Source organism: Mesitornis unicolor, unplaced genomic scaffold (assembly GCF_000695765.1).
Source record: "Mesitornis unicolor isolate BGI_N332 unplaced genomic scaffold, ASM69576v1 scaffold20679, whole genome shotgun sequence".
In the NCBI taxonomy this organism is placed as follows: domain Eukaryota; kingdom Metazoa; phylum Chordata; class Aves; order Mesitornithiformes; family Mesitornithidae; genus Mesitornis; species Mesitornis unicolor.
Genome location: NW_010208249.1, coordinates 25,427 through 48,514, shown reverse-complemented (window position 1 = coordinate 48,514; position 23,088 = coordinate 25,427). Strand labels below are relative to the sequence as shown.

Here is a 23,088-nt window from a genome sequence, read left to right as displayed (position 1 = left end):
AACCAACAGTGCTCACAGTTAAAAAAGTACATGCTATTTTACTGACATGCTCTAAAGCCCAAAGAGAGACCAATTTAAAATTGTTTGAAGAATAACCTAATTCAATTTTTTAATATAAATGTATATACATACACACAATACTCAAGATAAACTAGTCAGGGAAAGAAAACCAATGTAAAAGGAACAATTAGTAAAGAAAAATATAAGTACATTAATCTTGTGGTTTGAAGCACAGAATGAGGAAACAGAAAATGAAGACCACAACTTATTTCCACATATCCAATGATGGATATGAAGAGTTATGTCCACAGAAAGACTGTTGCCTTCTCATTCTGTTTTTGCCTTTTGTACCTCCCCATTCTGTGTTTTTGTTTGTGAAAGTGTTTGCTTTAAGTTATTAACAACACTGCAACAGAGATACCTGGCAGTCCCCTGCTAGTCAAACATCACAGTCAAGGTAAGAATAACCACCTCCAAATCTTCTCAAGGGAGAAGCTTTCTTGGTTTTCCCTTTCCACTTACTCTGGCATCCACTTTTTCTTGGTACGGAAAATGCATTGGGGCTTGAGGATAAAAAGACAGTGCGCTACTGCTACTTATGGTTCCAGTAAATAAGACCTTCCACTACCCACTTTTTAACTTATTTGCATTAGGCAAAATATTTCCAAGCTACCAATATACCTCAAAATACTTGTGCATCATAATTTTATGAAAGAAACTGCTATTTTTGTTTTCCAACAGTTTATTCCCAGAGGCGTATGCCGACTCATGAAGCCAAAGATGTTGAAGATCATTTGGTTGTTGTGAACACTCGGGTATAGCAAACAGAATGCCCTAAAGATAACATAAGATACTTAATTTTTTTAAAATGCTGTCATCTGGCATTAAAATAGGCCACTCTGCAGAATATCAGTCTCTCTTAAAAGGCATTAATCATACTGAGTAGATACCCAACACACACAGTGCTTGAAACTACGTATTCTTTAACATGAACCAGAATTAGAAAGTTCTCCAGCCAACTGAGCGTGCACAATATAATTAAAACAAATGTCTACTCTCCACTGATGCACACTTAGGTGACTCATTAGGGTTTGAGGCCCTGGTGCAGTACAGGACACAGAGAAGTGTCGGCACAACCAGGATCTTATGTGTTCACAAGCCCCATTTTGCAACACCACTGAAGAAGATGACAAGACACAATTTATTATGACAAAATTAGTACTTACTCAGATGTCACATCAAACTTCCTTCCCTAACAAACTCCATGCAAGGATGGCTGCAAATGCGCATGATGGGCTGGTGCTTTGACATCAAACCGAGTACGTCTTATATAGGGCAGTATTATTAGGAGACCTGACAAATCCTTGCCTCCTTGCTAGAAGTTCCTGATGATCCACGGGGTGGACAGGCAAAAAAAATATTCTGGAAGAGAACAGAGCTGCACTCCAAGGAACAGGAAAGCAGGTAAAACCAAACCAGGACCAGACTCACCAGATTTTACCAGAGGCACCAGGATTTGCTGACTATATTATAGCTTTTCCTCATTTTTCTCTTTAATTCCTGCTCTGATGTTTGGCTACTGGTTTCAGCCCCTGCTTCAGACCTTCAATCTCTGTTTTGTTCTACCTACTCTCCAGAAAGTAGTTCTTCCCTCTGAAGAAATGTCGACCTTCTCTCCTCAAAATAGTAAGTAAGGATAGCAAACTTTGCAAGATATTACTTTATGTCCACTAAATATATTTTCTTTCTTAGCTCTCTATCCTTTTTATCTGCCGGGTCATAGCCACCTCAGGGCAGGGAGATCTTTGCACAAAGGCCATCTGTTCTTCATTGGTCCACCAGCCAATTTACATCATTAAATAATAAAGAGCAGCAATAATAGAGCATTGTTAGGTAGAAAATTAATCCATGATATAGACCTTGAAGACATTGGAGAGATCTCTCAAGTTAAAGATATAGTGGAACTTAACAGCTCTTGGTGGGAAGTTTTGAACCACTGCCTGGTGAAGCCATATGGCTGCTTGTACTATGGCTGGAATATTCTTGATTACTGATGGAGTAAAAGCATGTTGCTGGAAGTGGAAGCAAACTATCTTGCTACAGATGGTAGTCAGGGAATCTGAAGAAGGGAAATTCAAAGCAAGCACTGCAAAATGTCTCTGAAAATCAAAAAAGAAGAAGAGAGAGATTCTTCAGCATCAAACACCAGTTAAGAGCCAATGAAGTGTTGAATGACAATACAGCCTGGTGAAAATGCAGTTACTTGTGTGTTACAGAAAATACTTCATTTCTAGCCTCCTCCTTGAGACAGTTCCACAGCAGTTGCATGTCTGGCTATGAGCCCTGAGGGCACATCTGCCAGGTGAAGGACCCCATGAGACTGTAATTGCTATGAAATTCAGGGAAATCTCAATGTCATAATAAATAAGATTTGTCTCTTTTTGTTTAGCTATAGGAATAGCAGGACTTCAAACTTGTATGAAGTTTCAGACACTATGTTTTCTCCTATCCCCTTTCATTTCCTACCTATTGCAGTGAAATGCTAAATAGTAATTACCTCATGTATTAAATACAGGATTGCTATAATTTGGCACTTCAAATCATACCTGAAGCCTAGGGTTGATAGTGAAGTTGCCAGCAGTTGGATTCATACAGGCAATATACTGACAATTATGAATTTCTTTAATAGTTAGCTTCTCCCTGTGATACCTGAGAAAAAAAATGTAGCTCGATTATTAGCAGTGACAAAATCCTATGCATTTTCCAGGCTTAACCTCAGTGGAAGAACCAACATTTCTGTCCTATGGAAAATGTGGAATACAAATGGCCACGGAAGTATCAAATTAGGGTGGACATTTTAAAATTATGAAAAATTCCACGATTTCTATCACATAACATTTTGTCCAACATTTTTGTTGAAATGAAGATATTATAAAATATTCTGATGATAATAAAAGGGAATTTTTTAATGAAACTGGCTCCAAACCAACTTGGATGACAACACAGTCAAAGGGAATTCAAATCAGTTTGAGAACACAAATACCCATGATAGATAAGAGAAGACAAGATTAACAGATTTCAATAAGCAAAAACCAGCAAAGATCATCTTGACATGTATAAAGAAATGGCTCTGAATACCACATAAAGCAACTGTTATCACACCTAAGAAAACATCACAGAGGAGGAGGAGGCAGGCTTAAAAGATCACTCCTTTTTTTTGCAGCATCATCCAATAGATACAGTTTCTAGCTCTCCAGGTGACGTAACTCCAGCTAAATGAAAAGGAGGTCACTTTAAAAAAAACAAAGAAACAAACAAGTACAAATAGAGGCATTCAGCTGTCAATTTGAGTTCTGATTACCCAAATCTGAAGACAGTCCTGTTCCTTCAGAAGTTAGCTTACAACTGAACTAGACCAAGCAGCTACCATCTTAAAAAAAAAACCACAGTGAAAGAAAACCTTATAAATAATGCAGGTACTCCCTGCATAAAATCAACAAATCCTCCCCAGAACTTCATAGTACAATGCGTTCTCTTTCTTTCCATGCGTTTATCGCAAATTTTACTCTACGTCAGAATTCTCAAACGGTTATGTTCAAAATTTCTGAATGGCATAGTCAACTTTTTTCCTAATTTGATTTCTTTTGTAAAATGGAGGTTTTAATTTTTTTTGTTTGGTTTTGTTTCAAAAGAAACAATACAAAGCAATTCAAAAGAAAGAAGCATTACCAGTTTTAAGCAGTAGGAACTTTCAAGCTCTGAAGTTTGAAATCTTTGTGAGAAAACAAATAGATTCCAGGCTAGAAAAACTTATAGCTCTGAGAAAAAAACAGAAAGGCATGAAGACGTTAGCTTTACATGTCACTGAATCAGACTTAATTGATTTCTCCAAGCTGGAGATGTTTCAGATTTGAGCAGTCACTTCCTTTTTCTCCTTACATCTTGTTCCTTAACAAGATATTCAGCTGAAACCTGGTATCATTCCTTCAGGCGATGAAGTATGACCTACTGAAACGCTTATACAATTCAACTGAATCTGCATTAAAAGATGCAAGAACAGTACAGCTGTTCTTGCATCTGACCTCAGTCACAATTATAGTCAGATCACAGCATATCTGCCAGTGAAAAGAACCTTGATGAAACCAAAATTGTAAGGCTACAGTACAGGTAACCATTTAACTTTTTGTTGTTTTTGTTTGATTACTTTTCTCCTTTACCCACCAGATCATTCACAATGTTTTCTTTGTATGTCGCATGTTTTCTGCATGTCACATAAATGACATGCTTGTATATGAACAAGAATCTAATATGCATTTATAGTAACAATTGAGTATTTACAGAGGATGTAGATCCTCCTTTAATGGAACAAAATCAAGCCCTAATCAGTTGATTTTAAACTGAAGACTCTCTCCTTGCACAGACTTTAATAAAAGGATATTAATATATTTTAATTGCCAAAAAACTAAATTGTCTTTTGGAAAGTAAAAAAAGAATTACCTTAATTGCCCAAATTGACTTAATTATCCTTCAGTGGTCACCTTCTGTGTTTTTCTTCTCATAGCACAGAAAGATCATTCATTTGAACCAGTACCATAAAGTTTCTGTGGATTTTGCCTGCTCTTTTTACAGGGTGATGAAAAGATAGGTGGTAGTATATGCTGACTATCTGGCAGGCTGCAATTTAGGGAAACAATTTCCATTTCTCATACATCTGTGTTCTCATCAAGTCAATCGACGGCGTTCACATCCAGCAGCTCCATGAGGAGCAGCTGAAGGATACTTTCCTTCAAAGACTCTCTGCAGCCCCTTCACTTTATGCTTCTCTTTTCTAAAATAGTTTATAATCTCCAGGGAGATTATGTTTTTCTCTGTAAACAATTCTCTTTGAAGCTTTCCGTTTCTGTGTGGTTTAGAGATCCCATCATGGACCACCATATAAAAATTATAGCACAAGATTAAGTAAGAAGTAAATGCTCACCAGTGACCATAATATATATGCTGCCGAATCAGTGTGTGAGGTCAAACTGCTCCATGTTGATCCATTTTGGGCATATTCAGATCTTCAATAACATAGGTAAGTTTATTTCCTACTGGACCATAGTTATGACCAGCTTTTTTCTCCAGCTTTTTTTCCAAGCATTTCTGAAATGTAACACAACATACATAAAAATTATTACCATATTAAGCAATGCTGAAACTAAACAAATCAAGAATTCAAAATCATGCTGGCTAAAATTTATGAAACATTTCACCACCTGCAAGGTTTTTGAACTACTGAAGTCCTTAGTAATCAGTGAAACTCAGAGTACCTTTGAAATAACATCACAGTGGGATTTCTGAATTCCAGAAAAGTTTTGCTGATTTACTTGAATGACTACTTCACAGCTTTTGAAATACTCACTGCATACCTATCCACATCCTTTGAAACTGAAATGCTCTGTGAAATCCTCAGGTATCCTGACACTCAGCAAGTTTATCAGCAAAGCAGATTATTTTCTCCTTCTCTAGGAAAAGATTAAACAAGGAGTTTACCATATGTAAAGTGTAAAAATATGAATTATAAATACCATTTAATCAGCACATTTAATCAGGAAACTCAAGTGGCATCTCCTATACTAAGGAATATGAAGCTGATTGTATTAAATTTCAGTTTATTCCCCAAAAAGAGGTGCTTATTTGATGCTGAATGCAGACCATCAGAAAATAAAATTACTACAACGGTAAACAAATTAATTCAAATATCCTTATGTATTCATCAGAACTGTAAAATCTTGAGATACAGATTTTGAGTTTATACAATTTTTATCCAACTGCACCTTAGAGGTATAAGGGAAAAAATAATTACAGAAAGCTGTTAAGTCATCTTGAAAATACAGAAAAACACTACTTGTATTAAGTATTATTACAATATTGAACTTTGGTATTTTGCCACTTAGTGAATTGTTCCACAGATTCAAAAGAGAGGATTCACCATCTGTGGAGGTTTGATTTCTAATCACACAGTTTCTCTTTTGCACGTGGAAATAAGAACCTGCAGAAATCATTAGGAATTTGTTAAAGCAGCACTGGAAACTAATAGCCTCATTTCTCTTCCTTCCTATGATGTCATATATTTTTGTTGTCTACATGATCACATAAATATTTTGCACAAAATGAAACCACAGTAATAGATCGACTTCAAGGAAAACTTTTCAATATGTCCTGGTGACTCAGGCTCTCCTCTTCAGCAAGCAGCCTTATTTCAAAAGCGCTCTCTGCCTCATTCAGAGCAGAGATTTGAACCAGAGGTAGTTATGAAACATTTAAGGTTACAATCCTTGCAGTACAGGAGAGAAATTAATTCAGATTTTATACGCATGAGATTTCTCATTCAATACTGCTGGGCAAGAAGAAACAGTTTTCTCAAAAATTTTGTGTATCTAGCCTAGATTTTTTTTTTGCCTAGTCAACAGTGTCATGAATTTGGGCTACACCTGCTATAGGTTTTGAGATGATCAAGCCCACATTTTTTATGACTCTAATATTTGTCAAAAAGAAAGGAGGATGAAGAAAAAAAAAGGATTATCAGTTCCAAGTATAATAAGTAGAACAGGAAAAAAAAAATCAGACTACAGACTTCTTTCTCTTTTCCATTTTATTAGGCTACATGTTAAAAACCTTTGGATTAGATTAAAAAAGAGTGAAATGTAAGCATATGATTTTTAACTTGTCGTGTTTATTTAAAGACTGGGCAGAATGGTCATGAGAGCTCGTAGGAAAGGGAACTGCACTTGCACAGTGACAGCTGAATGCTGTATGCCATGGTCCTGCTGCAGTTCCGACTCATGACAGACTTCTTGGTTTCTTAGGCAAATCAGCATAAACAAATGTATCAATGCAAACAGTTTCCATTAGGACAAACGGGCTATTGTGTTGTCATCTTCGATTCTTCAAACAGTGAAATAAATAATCTGCGAACCCCAACAGTGATTTTGTCTGGCCAGTTTAAGGAAGGTAACAAATGCTTCTGAGGACATTTCCATCTAGTCACAGTCAACTAAAAGGATGGTTACTGACTGTGGAGAAGAAAAGCAAGCAGATAGAAAGTGAAGGTCTGCTGAAGAACAAGATAGAAACATAGAATCTCAACATATTTGCAACTGTACGATCATGAATTTTGGTGAAAAAAGTGATGACTGTGCTTATCCTGCTTTTCTACCACAACAGGGGAAAAAACTTTTAGCAAAAACTATGTGCATATGACAGTTTAAAGTAACTTAATTGCCTAAAAAATCTTATGTAAAAGAAGATTTTCTTCTTATAGCTGAGGTACATATACACCTGTACTTTTAAACTCAAAATTAGGAATACTCCTCTTGATCCTTAACCTTATCTAAATTTTAAATAGTGTCCACCCTTATAATCTATTACTTCTATCATATTTTCAAAATATTATATTATTGCAGTATAATGAAGAAATATTTTACTAAATTCCATTGTACATAAATGTTTATGCAAATTTCTTCTCTGTGGCACTGCTCCAGACTTCAGTACTATTGAAGACCACAAACTTAATGTACCAGTATTAGTTTGCATCAGAACCTGCCTCCCTCAAGTAACGTTTGGAAATTTTCTGCTCTTCTAGATGCAGAGCGGGTGAGTCATATGCCTTGGGGGAATGCTAAATAAAACCCAATGCTACATGCTAATCTCACCCACTCTAGTAGATACCTCAAAAAAATTTATATGGATACAGATAAAATGGGAGCTGGCAGAAAACACTGCAGATTAAAAAGGATATGATCCATAAGAAAAATCTTTCAACCTCTAAACTATGGAAAGAACATGACAATGTAGTGAATAACTGTACTTCATTAAGTTCAGCTCTAAAGCTCTTCTTTTTGAACTAATACTTAATTTAAATTGCGCATTTGTGTAATTTGATGTTAATGCCTTTTTCCATAAAAAAAAGTCCAACAATTTGATTGTTCGAAACAATTGAAGTGGTAGCCTAAAACACATAAGGAAGACATTTCAGTGTATCACTTGGATGCATTTTAAAGGAAGAAGCATTGGCACACAAACACAAAAATACTGTTAGAGGCAGTCATTTTGAGCTATACATGACAGGACAAAAGCACTCCATCATAGATCACTGGAAAAATATTGCAAACACAACAGAAAGCCAACACAATATATTTGTTTCTGAATTGTCACTCAGTTCTTCACCTGCTATGATTAGCAGAGGGACTTGCCAGCAAAGCATTTAACAAGAGGGACTTGGCTGAAGAGCAGTGGATAGAAGGAAAAGCTGCAGATAACCAGAGGAGTCCACTTCTTTGTTCATCTCTTAATATTTCTTAGAAAGAGCATTGGAAGTTTTACAATACTGATTTGACTTAAAATCTGAAGGAATACTATTGGCATTTCATAGCAAATCCTTAAATGTTCATGAACTCGCCAATGTTATGCCACAGTACAGTTGGTAGGCATGATACACTTAGAGAGAAAGCCCCTGTGATGCTGACTTCACCTATTTCGTTTATTTAAGAAGTTTCATGCAGGAAGAATACACAACCTTAGCTGCCTAGGAGCTCCTTTCATCAGCTTCTGTTTGCAATGGAAAGTGTTAGGCCTACATGCTCTAGTGCCTTGCTCATGGCTGCTGCTGGAATGACAACCATTAGCTAAAAAATCCCTCTCAGGACAGAGGAATACCTTAAAACTTTTTAAGGCCAACTCCCCATTAAAGAAGCAATAATAGTTTACATCAGTTCATGATCTCACTTTGATGCACACCAGACTTTTTTTTCCCCCCATAAATCTCTCGAATCATTTTAAGGGGCAAAAAGGTGATTAAGTTCTGTTAATGCAAGATTCTAAAGTCAACATGAATTTGGAAACACTTCAAAGAATAAACTAAGGTACAAAGTAAACTGAAACTGGTATTTGCTTATCTGACCTGAATACAGAAGAAATCAACAGGAGACAGGGTAAAAGAAAAAGCAGGGTAAAAAGTTATTCAATAGAAATTTGTGGATTTATACTTATTTTTTAAGCCTAGTGACAATTTGATCCATTACCAGCAATGTAGATCTGCTAAAAATTAAAAATTTGATTGCACAAACAACAAATTAAGCAAATTTAAATAATTCTAGAGATTTTATCTAAAGACTCCTTCCATTTCAGAAAGTTTTTAAAAGCAAGAAATTGTCCTCTGTGTCTTCTCCCAGACCCATGAGGGGATAAGAGAGTTGTATTAACTTCTTTTTACGGCTGTAAAAAGCTGTACAGTGAATAGGGCATGTCATTTTTTTCTGTGCAGCTGTATCAGTTCAAACTACTGTAAGGATGAAAAAAGGCGGCAAAGAGGTCATATCCACTGACAGCTGGGCTCTCCCTTGATTGCGTTGCTTATGAAAAGCAGAAGAGACTCACAGCTTTTACGAACCTATTTTACTTTGACTATATGACTCCTCTTGTTGCAACACCTACTACCATGTTTATGGCTAACATACAGCCCCCTCTGCTTGTGTGTTACATTAACATTGCCTTTGTGCTTTGCATCCATCTCTCCTATGAGACTCTAAACTTCTCTAGACAGATACTTCCCCTCCTCTAGGGCTTTAGAGTGCCCAGCAAAACCAAACCCAACTCCTTACTGTCCTTTTCAGTACAACTACAGGCACAGTGCAGAGACCCCCAGGCTAGTCAAAGCTGGCTCAAGCCTTCTTGCTAACATAGGCAAAGCCAAATTTTCTCTTGTCCACAAGAACAGGGGAACATGTGGTAGCACAGTGTCAGTGCCAATTGACCCCAAATATTTTCATCCTACTCCTTTCCTCTTGCCTGCCCTGACTTTGCTAAGCATGCCACTTTATGAAGCAAAGAGCTTGCCAAGACCCAGGCAATGACAGAAGCCAACAGATGCATGAGATTGTAACAACCACATAATATTTTTCACCTTTGCTGCTGAGGGAAGAGAGGTTTCTTGCATCTGTGTGGAACTTACTCTGAAGCACTGCTCATGTTGTGTAGTTGTTGAAAGGGATGTTAGCCAGGAGGTACTCCTCAGAGAGAGCAGCAAGTCTATCACCTACAAACACTGTTTTCCTACTCCTACATTTCCAACAAGCATGACTGGTTTGCCTTTTGTTAAGGATAAATCAATAAAATACTTCAGACGTGCAGTCTCAGATGTGTGAACTAAGATTGCTTGAAACTGAAAGGGAAAAAACCCATCAAACACTTGCACAGCACAGCTTAGTTTTAAAAGCAAACAGTAATTTCTGCCTCCCTCTCTCTCTGGCTAGGACTGAATTTTACAAAGCAGTGAAATAGGATACACCCTTCTCTTGTTCTCAAACATTATTACTAGAACATTGTACTGGATTACTTTTTATAGAGTGTTTCCACTTGAAAATTTCTATTAAACTTCTTCAAGTAGGAAGATTTTTAAATCGGATTGTGCCTGAAATGCATTAGTTCCATCTCAGCCTTTGCAGAATGTCAGTCTCCCAAAAACAGGTAGAGAAACCGAGGCCAATGCAACAGGTAGTTGGTTTAATATTTAAATTAGTATTTCCATTTACTTTCTGGCTTGGCTTTCACTACACCTAACACTGTTTGGGCAAGGAGTTGGCAACAAAATAGCTTTACTTACTGTTAGCAACTAAAACTTCATTGCCTGATAAATATTTCTTTTCCTAGCTCTGCATTTTGCTATCAAGTATTAATCCTTAAAGAGAACTTGTTACAGGACAGCTGATAATGGATAATGTCTTTAGATTATCAACTCCATGTTTCTATGCCCACAAACTTCTAATCTCCCCAGAAAAAATCCTACTCATTTAAACATTTAAAAAGATCTAGAAATGAATGTAATCAAAACACCACAAAGCATTTGAGAATATTCTATGCAAATCACACTGAAAAAAAGAGCAAAATCAACCAAGACTCCAAGCTGAGGCAATTAAAATTAATCTACAATTTGTATTCCACAAATATAACTTTAAGTTTGTAAGTTTATCAAGAGCATAGTGGAAAGGTGATAAAGTGATTTCCTTCCCCTAGACCTCATACATTTCTGCTAGTACGAAGGAAATTCAGCTGGCAAAAGAATACCTATGTATAAAGCTGGCTAGATAAAAATGTTAAGGCTTCAATTTGTGGTGTATAGTTGCTGTGGGCATTGTTTTCAATGATTAAATGGACTTGGAGCCTGAAAAAGGGTATAATCCACTAACAAATTGAATATGGTATGTCTTCAGGAGTGCTTTAATAATATAAAAATCAATAAAAGCATCACTTCATCGATAATACTCAACACTCAACTAAAGGCACGTGGCCCAGATAGCAGGGATTTACCCAAACCCCTCTAGTGTTACTTCCAGGACATCCAAGAAATTGTGACAAGACCCCAGAAACGTTTTGCATCTAGCAATGCTCAGCTGTGCACTGTACCTGCAGAGGTGCATCCGCATTTATATCAGGACTTGGGACCTTATCCACCCAGGGCAGGAACATCCTCATCTCTGGATCAAGGTAATAATCAAACACTGTGCCCTGGGATGGAAACTTCACTGCCTTCATCTTCAGCCACCAGCAGCTGAATTCAGCTTGGTAATTTGAAAGCTATAAAATGATACATTAATTGTTTACAGTACTATTTCCATATCAAGACATTAATATGAAAAACAGACATACACATACAGACTGTGATGAAATAACCAACATCAAACCAATACCTTAGTATCGCTGCTGTTTAAAGGGTTAAAGTCAGGCCTTCTGGTAACATCCTGGATTAAGTACTACAGGGTGGCCTCTGTGAGGAAAGGCCAGGGGCTGCCTCACATTGGACATAGCCAGTTCCAACTGGCTCCAGTAGACCCACTGCAGGGCACAGCTGAGGCCCTCAGCTATGGGTGGGATGCCTCTGGAAAAGTGTATTCAAGAAAGAGCAGGAAGTCTGAGAAACAAAAGAAGACCAAGGTTAGAAAAGGAAGAGGAGAAGCTTCACGTTGCTAGAGTACCCACAGTGCAGGCCACTTAGGACCCCACACTGCAGCAGTGAATATGCCCTGAAGGACTACAGCCCATGGAGGGCCCATGGTAGAGCAAGGGTAAAGCATGAGAGCAGCAGAGAGAAACCAGCGTGTACTGAGCATAAACCCCCATCCACCTGTACCACTTGGAGTGGTAGAGTAAAAGAGTCAGAAGTTAAGGAGTGAGGCTGAGCCTGGGGGGAAGTGAAAGGGGAAGGAGGAAAGGTTTTTGTTTGAATACTTGTCTTTGTTTCTCACTGCCCATATCCATTTTAATTAGCAACGAACTACATTCATTTTCCTCAAATAAATACTGTTTTAACTGTGGGTGTAACTGCTTACCTGTCTCCCTGTCTTCACCTCAACCCACCAGCTTTTTCAGCCTATTTTCTTCCCCTACCCTGCTAAAGAGGGGGAGTGAGGCTGAGTGGGTGTTTGGCTGTTTGCCAAGGTTATCCCGCCACATATCCAGCCCAAATACTTTATTTCCTAAAACTTCTAAATTCAGTTCAGATTTATACAGCCATATATAAAGAAGAGTTGCCTCAGATAAGACCTTCCTGAGTATGTCCACAGAACAGCAAGTCTTTTTGAAAGACATGAAAACAGATGTTAATACAATCAAAAAGGTCTTCCCAGTCTCTTGAGGCAATAATGTGCTGCTTCTTATTCTTCAGCTTACCCAAGGTCCTCCTTTACCCATGGAGGACGCATGTATAAATTTGTTCCTTCACAAGGGTTTCATCTAATTTAAACAGCAGTAAAGCCAAATGTATTTTTTTTTACTCTTTAATAAGCAAATGTTACTAGATATTTCTCAAGAACTGAAGGTCTGTCTAAGCAAAACTCTAACAAGTAATTTTTAAAATTTCTTCTTGAAACATTTTGTAGCATCACAACAAAATAATCACACTAAGGGGAATGCATTATAATGCCTTGCTTATATCTACATTTCTCAATATAAAACTAACAGGTGAGATTAAATATACATCTGTCCAGCCTTTTACTGGATGATTTAATTCTGGTAGGCATGACCCTCACATTACTTTTTGTTGCTTAGCCAAGGACTTTAGTGTAAATAAAAAAGTACAGCTGGTATCACTTCCCTAAGTAAACACAGCTTCTCTATGCATAGTTAACAACTCTGCACACAGTCTTGCACTGTAGGCAGTCAGCTCCCTCCAGTCAAGTTAACTCATTTACAGATAAGCTCTGACAGGTAAAGTACACAGCACTCCAGGCCAACAAATCAGATGCATGGACCATGGCTCTGCACTCCCATCAGTATTAGTGGGTAGAATCCTGCATATACATACATGCACATATATGTATTTATATCTGTTTAAATATGTAGGTAGGTGTGCATGTATATATTTTTTCCCCCAAGTACATTGAGATACTGTGGTCATTTTCATCAACTTATGTGATCTTGAGAGAGAGCCCCACCAAATGCCCAAATACAAGCAAAGACAAAATACATCTCATAGAGCTCTCTGGGGCAATCCATTGGCACATTTTCAGAGGTCAGCAAGCAATCCAGCAGAGTACAGAGTGTCTGCAATAAATAAATATGTGAAGAGAGTGACCTGTGAGTCTTACTCCATAGGAAGGTGACAGTGACCTCAAGAAAGTATTAAATTTAAATAGTGAGACTGCAGCTCCTTGCTGTGCTACCTTATTGTATGGGAGCTTCCTTCAGAGGTCAAAGGCATGAAGAGGTCTTCTGATAAAATGTATCAAAATACCTTCATCCTACACCATTTAGAGCAAAGTATATAAAGATGATGATGCGCTTTAGGCATGTACATTATTGCAGATTCCTAATACTCATACTCAATTAGTTTTCTCCTCTCATATTGACTTATTTGGAAGCAGGCAAATACTCAGAAGAGTTAAGAATGACAAGGCATATTAAGTAAATTTAAAATGTCTACATAAGGATGTAGAGTATCAGATCAATTATATATGAAACAGAGTTCAGCTCCATTCTTTAATATAATTTAATAATGTAGGGCCTCATTACCAGAGTATGAGAGTAACTAACGGTAATGAATCTAGTGAGCATTTAATTAGAGAGAGGGAGAATGTTTGTACAGAGAGATGAAATGGCTAGCCCTAAGCTACCTAAGACGTTACTAACAGAAGCAATACCAGAACTGAGAAGTTAGGTTATAATGTCCAGTGCCATAAATACACTACATTTCTTCTAGTTACAGTGGACTGCTGCGATACGAAACCTCTGAATCCCTGTAGGCCTCCAAAATGAGGGCCCAGGTTTGATACCCAAGAGCCTCTCTAATTCATCTCACATATGTTTCAGATACACTAGTTTTAAGAGGTTTTTACTCCTGCATAGGAACACTTGCTCAGCAGATGTTTCAGAAATACTGTTTATATAATGTTTATTAAATTATAAGTAGTTTTAATTCTAATGCATACTACTGAACCTGAACCCTACTACTCTCAGGAATAGGCATAATCATTTTAAATCTTGTTCTGAGTTATTCTAAGTAGGGAGGCACATATTTATCAAAGAGAACAGTCAAGTTAGCCTTTTCAGACAGGTGTCTCCTTGTTTCTATCCAGCTGGCAACACACCTGCAAAACAAATTGGAAAACAACTAATTTTTTATCAGAGAGAAGCTGAAAAAATACAAAATTTCTTCCCTTTATCTTTGACATACAAACTTTTGTTGACTTTCGAGAACTGTTTGGCTGCCTTTAGTGCAATGCACAAATAGTACTGCATTGGCTGTAAGTCAGACATAAGCGCCGCCAGCCTTACAACATTATTTGTTCATGCAAAGGTCATCATGCTGGTGCATTTCTAAAAGCTACTATGACAGCTGAGAACACTGGCATATGACTATACTCCTTTTCCTTAACTGCATCTTTTATTCCAGGGAGGGCAGGAAGAAAGGACCTAGATGATGCTTTGCTCCTGCTTTCAGAGGGCTGGACCACCTAAAAGCAGGTGGGACCAAGGATTCTGTATTTGTTTTATACTGTCTGAGAACAGACTACTTAAAATACCAGTGCGTAAGTTGTACATGAGACTGAGTATTATGCAACACCCAAGTTCAACTTAACTTGCATTGCAAATATCTACAGTAGCATATATAATGCACTCTGGCTGAAAAGTCTGGCAATATATAATTGAAGACAAAAAAATAACCCTACTCATCTGCTAGTTCCTATCACAACCAAGTTGAAATTCCGTATCATTCTGCTAACTATAACACATGCTTCAGCTTAGCAGACACATGCCCAACTGTTCATATTCCAAAAGACTAAGCAATTTTATGTCCTGCTTGTGTTCACAGAGTATTATTCAAACATGGTCAACCCAATTATATACTCATTCACAGCTATTCTATTTGGACAGGTCGTTACCTACTGTTTCCATCTCCACTTCTCTGTTTGTGGTGAGAGATCATATGGCCTCCCCATATCCTCACCAGTCCTCTGATCCTCATACCCCTAGGTGGGCAACTTCTACAGCCTCATGCTGTTTAATTAAACTGTCCTACTGACAAGATCTCTCTAGGAAATATACACACCAAAGGCTTCTTGTCCTGATGGCATACTGCTCTAACACAGACAGTTAGAACTGACTGAAGTGTTGATGACATATTGGAATGCTGCAAAATTGAATTTTGACATGAAACAGCAGTAATGCTCCTTGAAAATAAAAACTGCGACTGACAAATGTTAGAGTAACTTCTTACTAAAATTTGTAAGAAGCATTTTGAATCAGCTCAACAAATGCAAAAGGAAAAGATCACATTGGACTGCTTCAAGTTAATACACTGCCTTGACCAACTCAATTCCCTTTTAGACATGGAAACCCATATTCTTTAGAAAACATTGTTCTCATAATCAATTTGCATGAAGCACAGATATAAGTTAAAAGAGCAGTACTGTGATCCAAAGGAGTAAGAGAAACAAAAAGCCAAGCTGATGTAAATCAGTGTTCTTAACAGTATCAAAGACGGTGACAGTTATTAAAAAGATGTCAGAGAACAGTAGCCAAGTAATTAACTTCTTGCTACTGCCAAATTTACGTTACAAAAAAGCAGTCATTTCACTACTTGTATTACATTTGCATGACAAGGTGTTGGTAGATGTGGAGGGGTCCAGGGAGGGCTTCTGTGAGAAGCTGCTAGAAGCTTCCCCATGTCTGATAAAGCCAGTGCCGGCTGGCTTGAAGACTGATCTGCCTCTGGCCAAGGCTAAGCCCATCAGTGACAATAGTAGCACCTCTGTGATAACACATTTAAGAAGAAGAAAAAGACCTGTGCAACAGCAGCTAGGGAGAGGAATGAGAATATGTGAGAGAAAGAGCTTTGCAGATGCCCAAAATCAGTGAAGAAGGAGGGCGAGGAGGTGCTCCAGGCGTCAGACCAGAGATGCCCCTGCAGCCCATGTTGATCTTGATCCATGAGCCTTGCATTGTGTTTTTCTCCCCTTGTCCCATTGAGAAGCAGAGAGTGACAGAGCAGCTTGGTGGGCAACTGGTGTCCAGCCAGAGTCAACCCACCACACTACTGCCTTGACTAAGCAGTACACATAAAGGAAAACAGAACACTTAACTGATGGTAAAATTTTCCGTACTACATATCTGAGAATACACGTGGCTATTGACTAAATCATCCCACTATTATCAGAATAAAACTAGAAGGCAGAGTTAATATAAATAACGGAGTCTATTCCCATTAATCTTCAAGATGGCTCCAGGGGGACCTTATTGCGACCTTCCAGTTCCTGAAAGGGTCCTATAGGAAAGCTGGGGAGGGACTTTTTACAAGGGCAGGCAGCAATAGAATGAGGGGGAATGGTTTCAAACTGGAAGAGGGTAGAATTAGACTAGATATTAGGAAGAAATTATTTACTGTGATGGTGGTGAGACACTGGACAGGTTGCCCAAGGAAGTTGCGAGTTCAAGGCCAAGTTGGACAGGGCTTTGAACAACCTGGTCTAGTGGGAGGTATCCCTGACCATGGCAGGCGGGTTGGACTGGATGATCTTTAAGGTCCTTTCCAACCCAAACCATTCTATGATTCTACGATTTATCTTAAAAATACTAACTAATATGATCAGATACTCATGGATTCTACCCCAGGTCCTGGGTGTTCAGGTAGAGAATACCAGTTCTGGACACTGTAGCTGGGGTAGCAGCTCTTAAATGGTGTACCTCAAATAGCAGCTACATTGACAGAGTCATAGGCACACGTTCATTGTTTGTAAGGGTCAGAACCTAGAAATCAGTAAATTTTTCAGCAAAAGCAACCCAAGATACACTGTCTAACAAGAACATGATGAAAGGAATAAAGATTACATGCAACACCATGCACATATACTATTCCTTGAACACAGCTAAATAAACTTTATTCAAACTTGGCTGTAGTTTTATTTTACTTCAGAAACACAGAGAAGGAAAAACTCAAAAGGTTTTACTTGATCTTGTATGAGTTTTCTAGAGTTTAATTCATTTAAAAGATTACTAGCCTGCTTCACCAACGTGAGTTCTGAAAGCTGCTAAAAGCAGGGGAAGCAAGGTCTTTCTCAATGTCAATGGAAATAAACAGAAAATTAATAGAGCAGGAGCCTAAACTTCAATCCTCTGAAATTTCCCTTGGAAAAGCCACTTTCTGTTCATTAGCTAAAGGTAGGCTATGTGTGTAGACATAGACAGACACCTTGCTGAGTAACCAGAGACCATGTCACTAGATAGGTTTAAGTTCTTAAGACAGGAAAGCTTAAAGAGGATGGGCTAAACTACAATCATCTTCCTAAGGTTACATTCAGATTTTAGATTTTGATTTCATTACTTTACAGCATTTCAGACAGCCAACAAAATTGGTTTAGCTGTATAATTGATAATGTAATTACTACTTATAGACCTATTACTACTGGCTATTAGTCTATTAGACTTAAAACTACTGCTAGTTCTCAGACTGATTTATATAGATTTTCTAACACTAGCCTTCATTACTACAGGGATGTGAGGACTTCACTCATGGAATCTTAAATCTATTTAACTGCAAGGCTTTCCAAACACCAGTTTCAGTAATCTTGATTGACATCTTGAATTACATCAATTCATACACTAGGAGGCACAATCACCCTTACAGTACAGGTAAGCTCCTTTAAGCCTTTTTGTTGTGCAAAATAGGCAAGGCACAATGCCTTACTCAAATGCTAAAACATGACTTAGCAATAGTGAAGAAGAAGTTATAAGAATGGAAGAAAAACAGAATGCACACTGTAAAACTATCTCTAGAAAAATAAAGAATGAGGAAAATGTGAAAACGGGTACAAGGGAAACCACTGTACTTGCTTCTTAATTGTTCATCTTGTTATCGTCCATAACAGCGCTGAGTGACTCAATCCACATAAGATCTGTATCTCCATCCAAAACTAACCATTTTGGCCCCTCATGGGTAATATTAGCTTGCTCTCTCAGAAGAAATGACAGAAGACCTGCAAATTATATTTCAATAGAATCCCATCACTTTAGTGCTTAAATAACAACACGGCACAGTAATTAAAACTTCAGAAGACTTAATGCATCACTGAAACAAGAAGTTTTTGTAGCATCAAAACTAGGCTTTCTTCCTTTGCTTGCTTATTAGGCAGTAATTCAAAGTAAAAATCAAAAACATTTTCAGTGAATGCTTGATACAGCAAAATGTGTTTTATGTAATAATGACCTATTTATGTTCTGATTACAGGACAGCATGTCATTAGTCTTAATGATATGGGAGGTTTCATGGGTCTGAGGAGAAAATAACTTGGCCTTTAAAGCAGCTGAATCAGCATCATTCAGGCTAGTAGTTTTCTGTCTACTAGCATCCTGCCTTGCCTCCAGTCTTTCCATAACCAACATCGCCCTGCACCCACACGTCATAACATTAAAACACGGAACAATACAAGAATTTGGACTTTAACACCTTCTCTGCTTTTGTTTCATGTTCAGGTACATGTGATGCAGAACTTTCAGCACCTGAAGAGAAGGCACACGCTGCACATTGGTGATACAGTTTTGATACAATAAGAATCTTTTACTTTCTTCCTGAACTGAGTCTCTGGCTGCAAATCCCTGCACTCAGTCAACTGTTTACTTTGATTTACTCATAGCCTCTGTGCTACTTGAGCCTCAAACTTCCATTAAGCCTAAGGATAGGAAAGGGGAATCCCATTCTGAGATGGCTGTACATTGCAGTCAGTCTTTCTAATAGAAAGTGTTGAATGAGGAAGAAAATCCACACAGCTGCCAACATTAAGTAGTGGAAACAGGAAAGCATTATCTTTTAGAAGTATTTGTTTAATGTTTTGGCAATATATTCCACTATTTCTGTCCAGAAGCCTAATGAAACCATTCTGCTTCTCCTTCCAGAACAAAGTATTGCATAGCCTATCTGTCAAATTCGATGCTCATTACTTGGTGCTGTGATTAATTTTCCTTTGGGACAGGCAAGCAAGACACAAAATGTAGAATTTGCTTGTAACATTTAAGGTTTGCCATTGCACATCACATGGCTGACTGGATGGCCTGAACAAGGTGTCGTTACACTGCAGCCTAAGGCAAAGGCAATATGCAGAATGTTTTCTGCAAGAATCATGGCAATTTCTTTAGAATGTAAGATAGAAGACATGCTGCATAGGTAGACAGGTACCTTACTCTTTCCAGTCCCCCCATTTCCAACGACAAACACAGAGTGACACAATGCCAACAGCTCCTCCAGCTGAACAACCTGCCACACAGAAGGGATACATGGTGAATGCCTTACCTGTCCTGTGGTACTCCAAAGAAGTCTACAACTATTCACAAAAATTATCCCCTCCGCCTTCATGTCCCTATTCCCTTTAACAGGATAAATGGACTTATACCGTCTTGGCAGACTTGCCTCAGCTGAGCTGATGCTGCATCAAGCAACATCATTTGTTTCCCAGAAAATAGGAAGAGAATTGGCTTAAATTAATGAATGCAGTTACACCAACAAGTGAGAACAAATCTTATTCTGCTACACAGCCATATGGTCCAGTAGGATTGTGCCAATCCAGGGACACGGAGCAGCTATCACAATTTTGCCATCAATTTAGCAGAGCTAATTCCACACTCAAAAGAGTTGTGCAGCTACAATTTGGTAAAATACAAAATCAGTCCACTAAAGTAGTATATTTCTTCCAAAGAAATAGTTCTCTGAGCTACAGAGTGAAAATAGCATGGCTACTTATGGATTTCTGTCTTAGTGAAGAGTATCCACATTGATTTTCTGAAGTCCAATAAGACCAAGTCCATGCTCCTCAGTGCTTGTCTTCCAATTCACCCAGTTAGCAGGAACTGAGATACTCTATAGAAAGCTGATTGCCTTCTGTAGAAGTCCATAATACCCCAAGGTATAGCTTATTGTCTTTCATCTTTCTGTTAGTATAATGGAACAAGTTAGACTACAGCAGAAAATCCTTTATAAATCCTGATATCAGGCACATTTAACCATCTTGGTTATTTCAATTTTCAGTAAATCCTAATAAAGGAAAGCAGTGTGCTATCACATACAGCAGATGTGGATGTTTCTTGAAGGAGGGTGGGAATATACTTTCTTAGTAGTCCAAAGCAGCACACTTTTTATTTGGTCTGTGTAATAACTAGTGTTTCTAAGTTTCACCTTTTCACCCTATCCATAATTCAAACTAAAATTAGTATTTAAATTTAGCTTATAGACAACTAATTCATCTGAGTACACATGCATACATACATGTACCTGCATGTTTTTAATGTATATAACATAATGTGCACCATATCATACAGAAATACCACAACACACAAAAGTCACATGTAGGCATGCACATTCCAAATCCAAGCCTTCTTATTTATATGTTTTTGCTCTCTTACACTTTCCACCCTATAAATAATCACCAACAATTAATTTGCTACCAAGTACAAATGCTTGGTGCAGTCCACAGACAAACATGCTTGTCAGTGTAGACAGCTTTTTTGAACAGGACACGTGTTTCCTTATGGGCGTATTTATCATACTGAGGTGCGTTACTGCCACGACAAAATGCCTTGCAAATACCAAGGCACTAAGGACACCTTATCAATACCGTAACATACTTGAAAATAAGCTTTCTGTCTAACACAACCCATTTGCAATTATTTTGATTGAAACTCTTAAGGGGAGTAATTAAAGGCAATGAATTCTTTTACTATAAGAATAAAGGTCTCTTCAGGCTGCAAGAGAAGCTCCAGGGTAGACTGTTTAAATTCTGTTCAAATTGCAGGTCCCTCTTCCTCAGAGCATCCAGAGCTGGAAACAGGTCACTAGTCAGGCCCGTGAAAACTGGGATATCATCTGTCACTATTTTAGACAAATCGAAGTCTCTTAAGGCTCTCAATAAGGACCTGGAAAAGGATGGTAAACCACATACTGTAAGAGCATTAAAAGCTTATCTTTCTAGGATTCTGTTTTCATTCAAAGGCAAGCCACCAGAAAGAACTCCTGCTCTTAGATGTTTTTAAGTGCAGATTTTACCTGATGCTCAGACCTGTTCCTGTCTCCTCATTTCAGTGAGCCAGCAACTACCAAAACTGATTTGATAGCACAAAGTCCTCAGTCATAATGGTCCTGGAAAAACATTTTAACTTGTCATGTTAGCACAGGAAATGAAACTAAGTGGTAATGTTTAAGAGGAAAACAATCAGTCTACACACAGAGTAAAATGACACCTTTTTATTCCCTTGTAGTCTTGCAGTGGTTTTAGGCCAGTGTTGGAAGTCTAATAAAGAAAAAAATAAAAAAGGGCATATATCTATTAAATTTTTAGTATTCCACCACTTTGCTCCCTACTGTTAAATGGCAAAATTTGCACCATCGAGTGTTACTGTATTCATTGCAACTATACCTCCATGACGAAACAAGGCAAACAGAAAATTGTTACCAAACTTCTACTAATATGACCTGATGCTTGCAATACCTTTCTATTTCCAAAAGAGAAGACTGGACAGACTAAGAACATATTTTCCAGCCAGCTGCAACACCAAAATTAAGGGAAAAGAGAAACAGCTACCCAGTCTAGAGGAAAAGCTGAGAAACATTTGGTAAGTGAAGGATTTTATTTCTCTCATTTCCACTAAAACAAACAGGACCATTCTAGTTTTTACTTCAAACATCAATAATATTATTACTATTATTAATATTAAAATGGCAAACAATTGTACATTTTCTGTATTCAGAAAATTACTCCAGGACAAAGTAATCATTACTGTTGAGGAATCCTTGTTCTAGTAAAGCAGACAATATTGCTATTTTAAGATATACAATGTTCAAATTCATTATCTCTAGAAACATTGCAAGAATGTGCTTGGAAAACTTGAGGATATTTAGAGATAATTTCAAAATTACTCAGGCATGAAAATAAAGTTGCTTTTGTTTTCATAATGGCCTTGCTTGCTAGAGTTTATGACTTAAGGCTGAAGGCTTCTCCAAGTTCTTATTCCACAAATAAAACTGAATATTAAGAATGTCTTGTGAAAACTTACACAGTTGGAAATGAGTAAACAGCATGCATGTAGGGAAGAAATTATAAACCTTCAAAGTCTTATAAGTTGTAGCTTTCCAAGATAGCTATTCTGAATGTGAATTATTCCTAGTATAATAACTAAGGTTTTCAGCAATGCTTTATTTCAATTTTTCAAGCAATCCTCTACTGTATTTACTTGAGAAAGCTTAAACAAACATTCATCCAAATAGAATTATTATTTGTTATCCATAATAATTCCTACTCTCCTTTAAGGTTTTTCTCTTCTCCAACAGACAGTTCTATTTCTAATAAAGGTACTACAAAACAACATGATGTAATTCTGCCATCCTAGCTATGAAGCAGTGATATACAGTTATTTTATGCAAAATCAATGCATTACAAATGTTCCAAGATCAGAGGAAAGGGTACTTTCTTCTAAATTCATAGCTGTCAATTTGATAATGATAGACATATGGTTTAAAGTATCTTCAAAATAAAAGATAAAACTATATAGATAAAAAATACCTATTCTTACACA

General features: G+C 37.6%; 1 pseudogene; it reads right to left on the bottom strand.

Annotated features, from left to right (window-relative positions):
* The window catches only part of LOC104546927, a 54,456-nt pseudogene that overhangs the window by 6,294 nt on the left and 25,074 nt on the right, over positions 1-23,088 (bottom strand).